Below are 14,438 nucleotides of genomic sequence, written 5' to 3' on the forward strand. Positions count from 1 at the left end.
AGTACTCAAGAATAGGGCGCAGGAGTGTTCTATAAGCAATCTCCTTTGTAGATGAGCTACACTTCCCTAAAACTTTCCCAATAAACCAAAGTCGACCGTTCACCTTTCTAACTAACGCCCTCTTGTGTTCGTTCCGTTTCAGATCGCTTTGCAACGTTACGCCTAGATATTTAATCGAAGTGGCTGTGTCGAGCAGTGCACTACTAATATTGTATTCGAACTTTACGGGATTATTTTTCCTACTCTGTCGTAACTTACATTCTTCTACATTTAAACAAGCTGCCATTCAGCACACCAACTAGAAATTTCGTATAAGTTTTGGTTGGTTCAAATGGCTCTGAGCACTATGGGACTCAACTGCTGAGGTCATTAGTCCCCTAGAACTTAGAACTAGTTAAACCTAACTAACCTAAGGACATCACAAACATCCATGCCCGAGGCAGGATTCGAACCTGCGACCGTAGCGGTCTTGCGGTTCCAGACTGCAGCGCCTTTAACCGCACGGCCACTTCGGCCGGCCTCGTATAAGTTTTCATGTATCCTTCTGCAGTCACTCAACGACGACACTTACCCGTCAGCAAACAGCCGCAGATTGCATCTCACCCTGTTCGTCACAGTATTTTTCTATATAGAGAATAAGACGACCGATTCCAGTTCAAGTTGCCAATTATTACACTAATTGGAAATCTTACCATGCTCTGGCTAGAACCTTGTGCAACTTTTTTTAGACAGTAGGCGATTATAGAGTCAACGGCCTTGGCACAGTGGTAACACCGGTTCCCGTCAGATCACCGAAGTTAAACGCTGTCGGGCTGGGATAGCACTTGGATGGGTGACCATCCGGTCTGCCGAGCGCTGTTGGCAAGCGGGTTGCACTCAGCCCTTGTGAGGCAAACTGAGGAGCTACTTGATAGAGAAGTAGCGGCTCCGGTCTCGGAAACTGACATATGGCCGGGAGAGCGGTGTGCTGACCACATGCTCCTCCATATTCGCATCCAGTGACGCCTATGACCTGAGGATGACACGGCGGTCGGTCAGTGCCGTTGGGCGTCCATGGCCTGTTCGGGAGGAGTTTCGTTTTAGTTCAGTTTAGTTTTAGTTTTTAGGCGATTATAGATAACTGCATCATCTGCAAAAAGTTTGAGGTTATTGTTAATATCGCCTGCCACATCGTTAATAAAGAACATGAACAGCAAGGGTCCCACTTCCCTGGAACGCGTCTGAAGCCACTTCCACATACCTGTCCATGATTCTCCACACAAGGTAACACGCTGCATTCTTCATACGTAGATATCATCATTCCAGTCACGAACAGCGCTTGATGCGCCATACTTTTACTAATTTTACTGAGGGGAAACTATATCGAATTGGGCGGAAATGAATGTATGGCCCAACTTGACTAACAAGAACTGATAGGTTGAGAGGATATATTCTGAGGTATCAAGGAATAGTTAATTGGTAATGATGGGAAGTGTGTGTGTGTGTGTGTGTGTGTGTGTGTGTGTGTGTGTGTGTGTGTGCGTGCGTGCGTGAGAGAGAGACAGATATAGGGAGGAGTTGGGAGGCCGCGAGATTTTTAGAGGGAAACATAGGCCAGTTTACACAGTACGCAGGCTTCAGTGGATTTATGTTGCGGTAGTAATGATGAGAAGAAAAGGCTTACTACGCAGGGAAGTCTAGCATGAAAAGTTGCAGCGAACTAGTCTTCGGACTAAAGACCACAAGAACAACAACAAACCCAAACGATTGTACATCCGTTAATAAACGCTGGTGTGGCACGGAGTCATATGCTGTTCTGAAGTCAAGAAATACTGCATCTACCTGGCTCCCTCGATCCACGGCTTTCAGTATGTCATGAGAGAAAAGCGGGAACTAGGTTCCACAAGAGCGAGATGTATGGAATCTTTGTTGCTTGTCACGTTTGAGCACAGAATGCTTCCAAGGTTCTACAGCAAATGGAAATCAATGACATTGGTTGATAGTTTGTGGATTTTTTTTAGCACCCTCTTTCTAAACTTGTCTAACCGGTGCTTTTGTCCTAACGACTGGTCACAAGACTGCAAGTGTTCATCAGAGTCAATGGTATTGTCACGAGTGCCCCATCGAAGTGTGATAGGGGTGCTGTTCTATTCTGTATGCATAAATGACCTGTAGGACAGGTTAAGCAGCAGTCTACGGCTGATTGCTGATGATGCTGTGGTGTGTGGGAAGCAGTCGTTGAGTGACTGTAGGAGGCTAGAAGATAACTTAGGCAAAATTTAGATTTGATGTGATGAGTGGCAGCTAGCTTTAAATGTAGAAATATTTAAGTTAAGCAGATGAGTAGGAAAAATAAACCCGTAACGTTCGAATATGGTATTAGTAGTGAGCTGCCTGACACAGAAACGTCGATTAAATATCTACAAGTAACGCTGCAAAGTAATATGAAATGGTATGACCATGTAAGGATTGTTGTACGTAGAGCGAATGGTCAACTTTGGTTTATTGGGGGTATTTTAGGGAAGTGTGTTTCATCTGTAGACGAGGCAGCATGTAGGACAATAGTGCGACTCATTGTTCAAAAATGGCTCTGAGCACTATGGGACTTAACTTCTGAGGTCATCAGTCCCCTAGAACTTAGAACTACTTCAGCCTAACTAACCTAAGGACATCACACACACATTCATGTCCGAGGCAGGATTTGAACCTGCGACCGTAGCGATCGCGCGGTTCCGTACTGAAGCGCGTAGAACCGCTCGGCCACTCCGGCCTGCTCGACCCATTGTTAAGTACTTTTCAAGTGTGAGGGATCCGCATTAAGTCGGATTAAAGGAAGACATCGAAGAAATTCAGATGCGGGGTGGTATATTTGTTACCTGTATGTTCAAACAACACGCAAATATTACGGAGGTGCTTCGGGAACTCAAATGGGAATCCATGGAGGAAGGCGAAATTCTTGTCGAGAAGTACTATTGAGAAAATTTAGAGAACCACATTTGAGGCTGCCTGCAGAATAATTCTGCTGCCGCCAACATACATTTCGCGTAAGGACCGTGAAAATAAGATTGGAGAGGTTAGGGAACGTACAGAGGCATATGCACTCATGCTCATAAATTATGGATAATGCTGATACATGGTGAAACAACGTTCTGGTGGGCGGTTTGCGGGTTTAAATCGCCTCGGGGTATGACCATGCGGTGCATTTCAGCTGCGGTCGCCGCACGGTGGCGCTGGCAGCAGTCCACATACGCAGAGGTGTGTTGGTGCATCTCAGAGTACGGTGCAGCGAGTAAGTGTGCAGACTTTTCAGACGTGCTAATGGTGACTGTGTGTTGAAAATAGCCCAAGAACACATATTGATGACGTTATGAGGGGTAGAATACTAGGGCAACTTGAGGCTGCTCAAACACAGCAGAACGTAGCACGGGCCCTCCATATGCCGAAAAGTGCGATCTCACGATTATGTCAACGATTCCAGCAGACAGGAAACGTGTCCAGGCGCTACAGTACGGGACGTCCACAGTGTACAACAACACCAGAAGGCCGATATCTCACCATCAGTGCCCGCAGACGACCACGGAGTACTGCAGGTAGCCTTGCTCGGGACCTTACCGCAGCCACTGGAACAGTTGTCTCCATACAGACAGTCTACAAACGACTGACCAGACATGGTTTATTCGCCCGGAGACCTGCGAGGTGCATTCCACTGACCTCTGGTCACAGGAAAGCCCGTAAAGCCTGGTGTCAAAAGCACAGTACATGGTCATTGGAACAGCGGTCCCAGGTTATGTTCACGGACGAGTCCAGGTACGGTCTGAACAGTGTTTCTCGCCGGGTTTTCATCTAGCGTGAACCAGTAACCAGATACCAATCCCTCAATGTCCTTGAAAGGGACCTGTATGGAGATCGTGGTTTGAGGGTGTGAGGTGGGATTATGACTGGTGCACGTACAGCCCTGCATGTCTTTGACAGAGGAACTGTAACAGGTCCGCTGTATCAGGTCGTCATTTTGCACCAGTATGTCCGCCTTTTCAGGGGTGCAGTGAGTCCTACCTTCCTCATGTTGGATGATAACGCACAGCCGCACTGCCATCGTGGAGGAGTACCTTGAAACAGAATATATCAGACGAATGGAGTGGCCTGCCTGTTCTCCAAACCTAAACCCCATGGAACACATCTGGGATGCTCTCAGTCGACGTATCGCTGCACGTCTTCAAACACCTACGACTCTTCAGGAGCACCGACAGGCACTGGTGCAAGAATGGGAGGCTATAACCCATCAGTTCTCGACCACCTGATCCAGAGTATGCCAACCCGTTGTGTGGCCTGTGTACGTATGCATGGTGACCATATCCCATATTGATGTCGAGGTACATGCGCAGGAAACAGTGGCGTTTTGTAGCACATGTGTTTCTGGACGGTTTTCTCAGCTTATCACCAATATCATGGACTTACAGATCTGTGTCGTGTGTGTTCCCTATGTGCCTATGCTATTAGCGCCAGTTTTGTGTAGTCCACTTCGTGTGGCACCACATTCTGCAATCATCCTTAATTTATGAGCATAAGTGTAGATTGTCGTTTTTCCCTCGCTGTATTTGCGAGAGGAACAGAAAAGGAAATGACTAGTAGTGGTATGGGGTATTCTCCGCCATGCATTATACGGTTGCTTGCGGAGTATATACGCGTATGTAGAAGTTGATGCAGAAGATTTTGTTCGAGAAGAAATAATGAGATTGCAATATTAGGCGCTGTTTTTCGTAGTTCTTTCAAATTCGTAACTGCATTACGAAATCCGTGACTACGATTTTCGTATCACATAAGCGCAACAGCATTCGATCACTGATTTCAGTGCACCGCAGTTGGCATCACTGCAAAACTTGTTTGTAGTTGTAATATGAGGCCAGCAGACAGAACGTCACTGGAGCCCGGTGAACTCGCATTGGTCGAGTTCCAGTTGGAAATTAGATGTGGAATGTTTGCCTGGCAGATGGCTCATCGAACCACTTTCACACTGTTTTTCTGCTGCTCCGCTCTCTAACAGCGCGCAGGAAAAACGAACACTTACACCTTTCTTCGCGAGCCCTGATTTCTCTTATTTCATTACAACCATCAATTCCCCCTATCTAGGTGGGTGCCTACAAAATATTTTCGCATTCGGAGAAGGCGGTTGGAGATTGAAATTCCGTGACAAGATCTCTCCGCAACGAAACACGATTTAACGGTTGCCATCCCGACTCGTTTATCACGTCCGTGACACTCTCTTCCCTACTTCGCGATAATACAAAAATAGGCGTCATTCTTTGAACTTTATCGATGTTTTCCGTCAATCCGGTCTGGTAAGGACCCCATACAGCACAGCAATACTCTAGCAGAGAACGGACAAACGCAGTGTAGGCAGTCTCTTTAGTAGAAGTATTGGATCTAATTAATGATCTGCCAATAAATCGCAGTCTTTGGTTTGCCTTCCGCACTACATTATCTATATGATCTTTCCAGTTTAAGTTGTTCGTAATTGTAATTCCTAGGTATTTAGATGAATTGACAGGCTTTAGATTTGTGTGATTTATCATGTAAACGAAATTTAGCGGATTTTCTTTTTAGTACTCTTGTGGATGACCTCACACTTTTCTTTATTTGGATTCAATTACCGTAGAAATACCTTGATTAAATCATTTTACAGTTGGTTTTGATCCCCTCATATTAGGAGGTAAATGACTGCATAATCTGCAAACAGTCCAAGATGACTGCTCAGATTGTCTCCCAAATAGTTTATATAGAAGAGCAGAGGGCCTGTAACACTTGCTTGGGAAACACCACGTCTCACTTCTGTTTTACACGATGGCTTTCCATGAATTACTACGAACTGTGATCTTTCCGACAGGGAATCACGAATCCAGTTGCACAATGAGACGATACTCCATAGGCACGCGACTTGATTATAAGCCGCTTGTGAGGGACGGTATCAAAAGCCTTCTGGAAATCTAGAAATATGCAATCAATTTTAGATCCCCTATCGATCGCAGTCACTACTTCGTGAGAATAAAGATCTACTTGTGAATCATAACAATAGTATTCTGAATCGGTGCTGACTGTGTGTCAACATGTCGTTTTACTCGAGGTATAATATTCGAGCACAGTATATGTTCCAAAATCCTACTGCTAGTCGACGTCAATGATATGTCTATAATTCATCGGATTACTCCTACCCCCATTCTTGAATATTGGTGTGACGTGTGCAGCATACCAGTCTTTAGATACGGATCTTTTGTCTAGCGAGTGGTTGTATATGATTGTTAAATGCGGAGCTACTATATCGCCATACTCTAAAAGGAAACTAACAGGACCGGAGGATTTCCCCTTATTAAGTGATTTATGCTGCTTTGCTAGCTTATTGCTTTACTCAATGTAGACATTCCTTTTACTACTGTAACAATATTTATTGGATTTAATTTTATCCATATTTTTCAGCTTAAAACGTGACTGTATTCAAAACATTGGAGGTATGAATTATACAACGCCTTCAGTCACAACTTTTTCGTGTTTTATTAACTACACGATGCATTTCAGACCCTGTGGGTCTATCGTCAGGTATAATTTGTCTTAATACATGTTTTATTTCTTGTCCTGAATGGGGTGAAATGCCTATTCCTGTCAGGAAAAGGTTTAATGTTAGGTTATGAATTTCGTAAGTCGAACGCGGAAGAGATGTGCAAAATAGTGGAAAATGAACAGCGTAAACTTACCACATCATACAAAGAAAGCATTTTTAACGTTTTAGTAACGGCAAACATTATTAGTACATGTCGCTTCATTCAAGATGTACATTTGCACACATAGTTTATAAACACTTCACAGATGTTTTTGCACATGGTGTTGTCAAAGATGAATTTATTGGTAGTGCTAAAGATACAACTATTAAACAATTGACATATGCAAGAAATAACTTTATAATAGGTCTTTAAAATTACTGAAATAACTATGGCTTGCGAAATCTGTTTGGTCATTTAACATAGATTCTGGTTTTTTTGATTTTGTGGAGGTATTTCTCCAGTTGTTCTAACAGACTTGGGGTTTTACCATTGGCTTCGTTATGTAGTATTACCAAAGTGTTTTCTAGACTGTTGATGACATGTTTCGTTTCCAACATATGTTGTGCAATGACTGATTTTTCGAAATTCTTGAGCCTGAAAGCATTTACATGTTCTTGAAAACGGGTCTTGAAGTTTCTGCTTGTTTTCCCTACATAGTAGGCAGGACAACTGGGGCATGATACTTTGTACACTCCGCTGTTGTTGTATGTTTGTGTATTTGATTTTACGGTATGGATGAGTAGGTTTCCTAACTTATTATTGGTTGAGAAAGCAACTGTTACATTTGTATGGTTTGGTACACATGTATCCATAACTGAAGAATGTGATCAATGTATGCATAGTACTGAAAAATGACTACGATAAGTAAAACCATATTTCTCCTCTTGATTCCACGGCTTTTCTCGCCCACCAGACTCCTCCTCACCTTATCTTCCCACTATCCACTCTAATTATCTTCATCTCCATAGTTACTACACAATGGCCCCCCTTTACTTTTGACCCACACCCTTCAACCCTATAGAACACGGTTTCCTCTGCTCAAAAGGTTTTCCCCCCACTGCAGGTGCTTCAGCTCCTTGAATGACGTGCAGTGCTGTTTTTTTAGAAAGAAATACCCATTTCTCCAATGCAGTTTAAATATATATTTTTGTTTCTTTTTTTAGTCCTTCATTGTTAATATCAGCGAGGAAAAAAGTTTTAATGTTTTGTGTAAACGTCAACAAAATAATTCTTTTTATAGATTTGTCTCGTCTTTGTTTATATTTTTGAAGCTCTTTGCCGGCCCATGCGCGACGAGGGGCTTCAAATAACAATAAAGGAAAAAAACAGTCCACATATGTAAAGTATGTGCAGACAATTACACATTATGTGTCACATTATACACGTCATGAAATAATGTGAACATATCGCAGAAGGTACTACTTAGCAAAAAATGATCAAGAATACTTGTCAAGACCAAGCAGTGCACAAAATTCCATTTGTAACTGAAATCGCCATGACCGCCCTGTAACATGTTCCGGAACCAATCTAATAATCTCCTACTTTTGAAGTCAGCTTTTTGTTGTTGCGGTATTCTGTATGGGAACCTCTGTAACATTGTATTAAACTGCTCAATAAGAAGCATGTCTGCGTTGGTTGTTTCAGGTCTGGTATGCTCCCATTCGCTAACGGTTCCTGTTGCATAATACTGCACCACTGTGTGTGTGTGTGTGTGTGTGTGTGTGTGTGTGTGTGTGTGCGTGGTTGGGTGGGTGGAGGACACACTCAATGTCCCAGCTGTCTATGCGGTCACAGTGTCTGATTTCGCTACTATCGCGTCATGTAATACCATGCCGATGGCTGTATCTGCTTTTAGCGCTAGCGGCCGTGTTCTCCACTGCACAGTATTACAGCACACTGTAGGATTATGTCAGAATGACCTTTGCACTAATTAATAGGGGGGGGGGGTTGGAGTGTTGTCATAGTGTGTACACAGAGCGATTTTGGAGACCTAGCGAGGAAGCCCCTTCCATAATTGGAACTTCGTTTGTCGGGGCTGGATGGGACTGTAGGTCACCCGGATTATCGAAAAATTTTGATGAAACAAAAACTAAGAAAACATTTATTATGGCGTGGGTTAAATACCGTAAACATACAAGTTGTATATCTTTCCACGTCAATACACAAATGAGACGTTTGTTTCACACAAATTTGGACAAGATACTGAAAAATAAGCGGCTGAGTTTATATTCGGATATAATTACTAAGTATCTTTTGAGCCAGTTTCGTATGGCGTTTATTTGTAACACGATCACACAGGTGTTTCACCAACAAATGAACCATAATTAAGCCCAGCTGCGTTGTTGGCTCTGTATGTGTCTTAATGCCCTCAGATTTAGGCGCCAACATCGTCAGCTAAACCGTCGTCAGTACCCTCATTTGCCAGCAGGGGTGGCCGAGGGGTTCTAGGCGCTACAGTCTGGAACGGCGCGACCGCTACGGTCGCAGGTTCGAATCCTGCCTCGGGCATGGATGTACGAGGTGCATTCAAGTTCTAAGGCCTCCGATTTTTTTTCTCCGGACTGGAAAGTGATAGAAACTTGCGCATTGTTTTAAAATGAGGCCGCGTTCATTGTCAATACGTCCCAGAGATGGCAGCACCGTACGGCAGATGGAATTTTACCGCCAGTGGCGAGAATGAGAACTGTTTTAAATACTTAAAATGGCGACGTTTTCCTTACTTGAACAGCGTGCAATTATTCGTTTTCTGAATTTGCGTGGTGTGAAACCAATTGAAATTCTTTGTCAGTTGAAGGAGACATGTGGTGATGGAGTTATGGATGTGTCGAAAGTGTGTTCGTGGGTGTGACAGTTTAATGAAGGCAGAACATCGTGTGACAACAAAGCGAAACAACCTCGGGCTCACACAAGCCGGTCTGACGACATGATCGAGAAAGTGGAGAGAATTGTTTTGGGGGATCGCTGAATGACTGTTGAACAGATCGCCTCCAGAGTTGGCATTTCTGTGAGTTCTGTGCACACAATCCTGCATGACGACCTGAAAATGCGAAAAGTGTCATCCAGGTGGGTGCCACGAATGCTGACGGACGACCACACGGCTACCCGTGTGGCATGTTGCCAAGCAATGTTGACGCGCAACGACAGCATGAATGGGACTTTCTTTTCGTTGATTGTGACAGTGGATGAGACGTGGATGCCATTTTTCAATCCATAAACAAAGCGCCAGTCAGCTCAATGGAAGCACACAGATTCACCGCCACCAAAAAAATTTCAGATAACCGCCAGTGCTGAAAAAATGATGGTGTCCATGTTCTGGGACAGCGAGGGCGTAATCCTTACCCATTGCGTTCCAAAGGGCACTACGGTAACAGGTGCATCCTACGAAAATGTTTTGAAGAACAAATTCCTTCCTGCACTGCAACAAAAACGTCCGGGAAGGGCTGCGCGTGTGCTGTTTCACCAAGACAATGCACCCGCACATCGAGCTAACGTTACGCAACAGTTTTTTCGTGATAACAACTTTGAAGTGATTCCTCATGCTCCCTACTCACCTGACCTGGCTCCCAGTGACTTTTGGCTTTTTCCAACAATGAAAGACACTCTCTGTGGCCGCACATTCACCAGCCGTGCTGCTATTGCCTCAGCGATATTCCAGTGGTCAAAACAGACTCCTGAAGAAGCCTTCGCCGCTGCCATGGAATCATGGCGTCAGCGTTGTGAAAAATGTGTACGTCTTCAGGGCGATTACGTCGCGAAGTAACGCCAGTTTCATCGATTTCGGGTGAGTAGTTAATTAGAAAAAAAAATCGGAGGCCTTAGAACTTGAATGCACCTCGTATGTGGTGTCCTTAGGTTAGTTAGGTTTAAGTAGTTCTAAGTTCTAGGGAACTGATGACCTCTTAAGTCCCATAGTGCTCAGAGACATTTGAACCATTTTTGAACCAGTGCTCTCATTTTCGGCAGCGGAACAAAAAGCGATAATTTCCTCGTCAGAAATCGTCATATTAAACACAATTCTTCAAGTTATTTTCGGTTATTCTTCGAATCTGACACCGTTGAAGATCAAACACATGGTTCAGCAGCAATATTTTCCAACAGTGCTGCTTCACCCACCTTATGCAGTACATATAATTTGTTTTTCACGATCACAGCCGTCTTCTTTCTCTTTGATTTCAGTTTACACTCACAACGAATGGGAACAATACAGTACTGTACAACTTAGTGTTAACTTGTTAACTGAGATTGTTCCAGAACGCCTGTATAGAGGTTGGCTGCATTTAAACTCAATGATCACCGTCGTAGATAGGTGCTTACTTCCAGATTGCTAAGTACTGTGCAGTTGCTGCATTGAAAAAAAAAAAAAAAAAAAAAAAAAACATATCGATCCAGATGAATCGGATGGACCGGGGATTCGGATAGGACCGCATAAACGAGGTTACGCTGTGCTAAGGTCTTCTGTGTTTTAACGTGTGGCACTCTCCGTCAGCTGTTTTCCATTCAAGTGATCTGTTACTTACCCTATGAAATTCTGAATTTCAGCTTTGTTGGTTTACCTTCAGTAGTGATGTAGAACCAACAATGGTCAAGTGGCTGATAAGGCAAAATGGTAAGCCGCGCGGTCTAAGGCGCCTCCCCCCCCCCCCCCCCCCCCCCCCGTCGTAGGAGGTTCGAGTCCTCCCTCGGGCATGGATGTGTGTGTGTTGTCCATAGCGTAAGTTAGTTTAATTTAGATTAAGTAGTGTATAGGCTTAGGGACCGAGGACCTCAGCAGTTTGGTCCCGTAAGACCTTACCACAAATTTCCAAAATTTTACGAAAGGGTAACCACATAGTTTGTTTACCAAAGTGAGTTCTGCCAAGATAAGTTTCGAAATGAGAACTAATGAAATAAAGACCAAGGCGACGCCATTACGTGCAGATGCACTTACTGCAAAGGGACTTATTGTTGTAGTTTGTCATTAGCGCTACTTGTAAAACAATGACAGCATAGTTGCGTACCTTCGAGTTTTCTCGTTAGTGAAAAGCGAAGGTCAGTCACGCAAACCCCGACTGATAACACCTAAGTGATAAATTTGACGAGACTTTTACGCAGAAGGACGACAGGCACTTACTATCTCAACATGGAAGGACTCGGCACAAAATCTAAGCTTCTTACAGAAAACTGGCTGGCAGCCAAGGCGACGAGCGTCCAACATAAAAGAGAAATAGCCTTTCATTACAGCTCGGTAATTTCAAGTTTTATATGCCGCAGTTAGTTTCACTGTCTTGCCTAACCCTCGCAAGACCAACATATTTTGCCGGCCGGGGTGGCCGAGCGGTTCTAGGCGCTATAGTCTGGAACCGCGCGACCGCTACGGTCGCAGGTTCGAATCCTGCCTCGGGCATGGATGTGTGTGATGTCCTTAGGTTAGTTAGGTTTAATTAGTTCTAAGTTCTAGGAGACTGATGACCTTAGAAGTTCAGTCCCATAGTGCTCAGAGCCATTTGAACCAACATATTTTCAGTAACGTGTGCTAACTTTTGTTGTTTTATATTAACAACAAACTTTTTGAAGAGGTACCGATGTGTTGATAGAATACTGAACATGAAAACATTGAATATGACTTACATTCTCATACTATCTACTACTGGGATTTAAATTTATGGATGAAGTTTAACTAGAAAATTTAAAACATTTATGGAGTTTGGTAGAAGACTGCATTATAAACATTAAATATTTTTTTTCAAAATTTTAAAATATAATTAACCTGAGTAGATTGCAATATTTTCAAGAGGCGGGCCCTGAGTACCATCCCCCCTTGCTATTGAGAGATTTAACCCACAGGAGCAAGCGAGAGCTGTAACCGGCCCGTTTCTGGGACACGAGCAGGCGAGCCAACCCCTGATCCAATCCGACCAGCTGACTAACGTCGTTGACTAGTCTGGTACGACAATAGAAGATAGCAAAAGTAAAGTCGAAGTTTTATATTTCTCATTTCAGAAATCGTTCACGCAGAAGAGTCGTACGAACATACCATCATTTTACCATTGCACAGACTCCAATACGTAGGACATACACTCATGCTCATAAATAAAGGATAACTGCAGAATGTGGCGGCACACAATGTGGCACTACACAAAACTGGCGCTAATAGCATAGGCACATAGGGGACACACACCACACAGATCTGAAAATCCACGGTATTGGTGATAAGTTGAGGAAACGTCCCAGAAACACATGTGCTACAAAACGCCACCGTTTCCTGCGCATGTATCCCGACATCAATATGGGATATGATCACCATGGCCGGCCGGGGTGGCTGAGCGGTTCTAGGCGCTACAGCCTTAGGTTAGTTAGGTTTAAGTAGTTCTAAGTTCTAGGGGACTGATGACCTCAGAGGTTAAGTCCCATAGTGCTCAGAGCCATTTGAACCGTTTTTGATCACCATGTACACGTACACAGGCCGCACAATGGGCTGGCATACTCTGGATCAGGTGGCCGAGCAGCCGCTGGGTTATAGCCTCCCATTCTTGCACCAGTGCCTGTCGGAGCTCTTGAAGTGTCGTAGGGGTTTGAAGACGTGCAGCGATACGTCGACCGAGAGCGTCCCAGACGTGCTCGATGGGGTTTAGGTCTGGAGAACAGGCAGGCCACTCCATTCGTCTGATATGTTCTGTTTCAAGGTACTCCTCCACGATGGTGGTGCGGCTGTGCGTTATCATCCACCATGAGGTAGATAGGACTCACTGCACCCCTGAAAAGGCGGACATATTGGTGCAAAATGACGACCCGATACAGCGGACCTGTTACAGTTCCTCTGTCAAAGACATGCAGGGCTGTACTTGCACCAGTCATTATCCCACCTCACACCCTCAAACCACGATCTCCATACAGGTCTCTTTCAAGGACATTTAGGGATTGGTATCTGGTTACTGGTTCACGATAGATGAAAATCCGGCGAGAATCACTGTTCAGACTGTACCTGGACTCGTCCGTGAACATAACCTGGGACCACTGTTCCAGTGACCATGTACTGTGCTCTTGACACCAGGCTTTCCGGGCTCTCCTGTGACCAGAGGTCAGTGGAATGCACCTCGCAGGTCTCCGGGCGAATAAACCATGTCTGGTCAGTCGTTTGTAGACTGTCTGTCTGGAGACAACTGTTCTAGTGGCTGCGGTAAGGTCCCGAGCAAGGCTACCTGCAGTACTCCGTGGCCGTCTGCGGACACTGATGGTGAGATATCGGTCTTCTGGTGATGTTGTACACTGTGGACGTCCCGTACTGTAGCGCCTGGACACGTTTCTAGTCTGCTGGAATCGTTGCCATAATCGTGAGATCAAACTTTGTGGCCCACGGAGGGCCCGTGCTACGTTCTGCTGAGTTTGGCCAGCCTCCAGTCGCCCCAGTATTCTACCCCTCATAACGTCATCAATATGTGTTCTTTGAGCCATTTTCAACACACAGTCACCATTAGCACGTCTGAAAATGTCTGCACACATACTCGTTGCACCGTACTCTGAGATGCACCAACACACCTCTGCGTATGTGGACTGCTGCCAGCGTCACCGTGCGACGACCGCAGGTCAAATGCACCGCATGCTCATACCCCGAGGCGATTTAAACCCGCAAACCGCCCACCAGAGCGTCGTTTCACCTTGTATCAGCATTATTCTTAATTTATGAGCATGAGTGTAGTAATAAGCATCGCTGTTGTAGAGAAAGAACTGAAAGAGTTAAGAGCAAGTAAGTCGTCAGCTCCAGATGAAATCCCAATTCCATTTTAGAAAGAGTACTCTACAGCGTGGCCCCTTACTTCGCTACCATTTATCGCGAACCTTTCGCGCAACCTGAATCTCCAAGCGAGTGTAAAAAAGCGTAGGCGAATTCCA

At 44.6% G+C, this 14,438-nt stretch overlaps 1 protein-coding gene and 1 pseudogene across 1 annotated transcript in view; one reads left to right on the plus strand and one right to left on the minus strand.

Annotated features, from left to right (window-relative positions):
- Positions 1–14,438, minus strand: part of LOC124798820 (putative inorganic phosphate cotransporter) — a 220,710-nt gene that overhangs the window by 133,953 nt on the left and 72,319 nt on the right. The gene's annotated exons all lie outside the window — the stretch shown is intronic.
- LOC124726931 lies at positions 747–864 on the plus strand (annotated as a pseudogene).

The sequence above is a fragment of the Schistocerca piceifrons genome, chromosome 1 (assembly GCF_021461385.2).
Source record: "Schistocerca piceifrons isolate TAMUIC-IGC-003096 chromosome 1, iqSchPice1.1, whole genome shotgun sequence".
In the NCBI taxonomy this organism is placed as follows: domain Eukaryota; kingdom Metazoa; phylum Arthropoda; class Insecta; order Orthoptera; family Acrididae; genus Schistocerca; species Schistocerca piceifrons.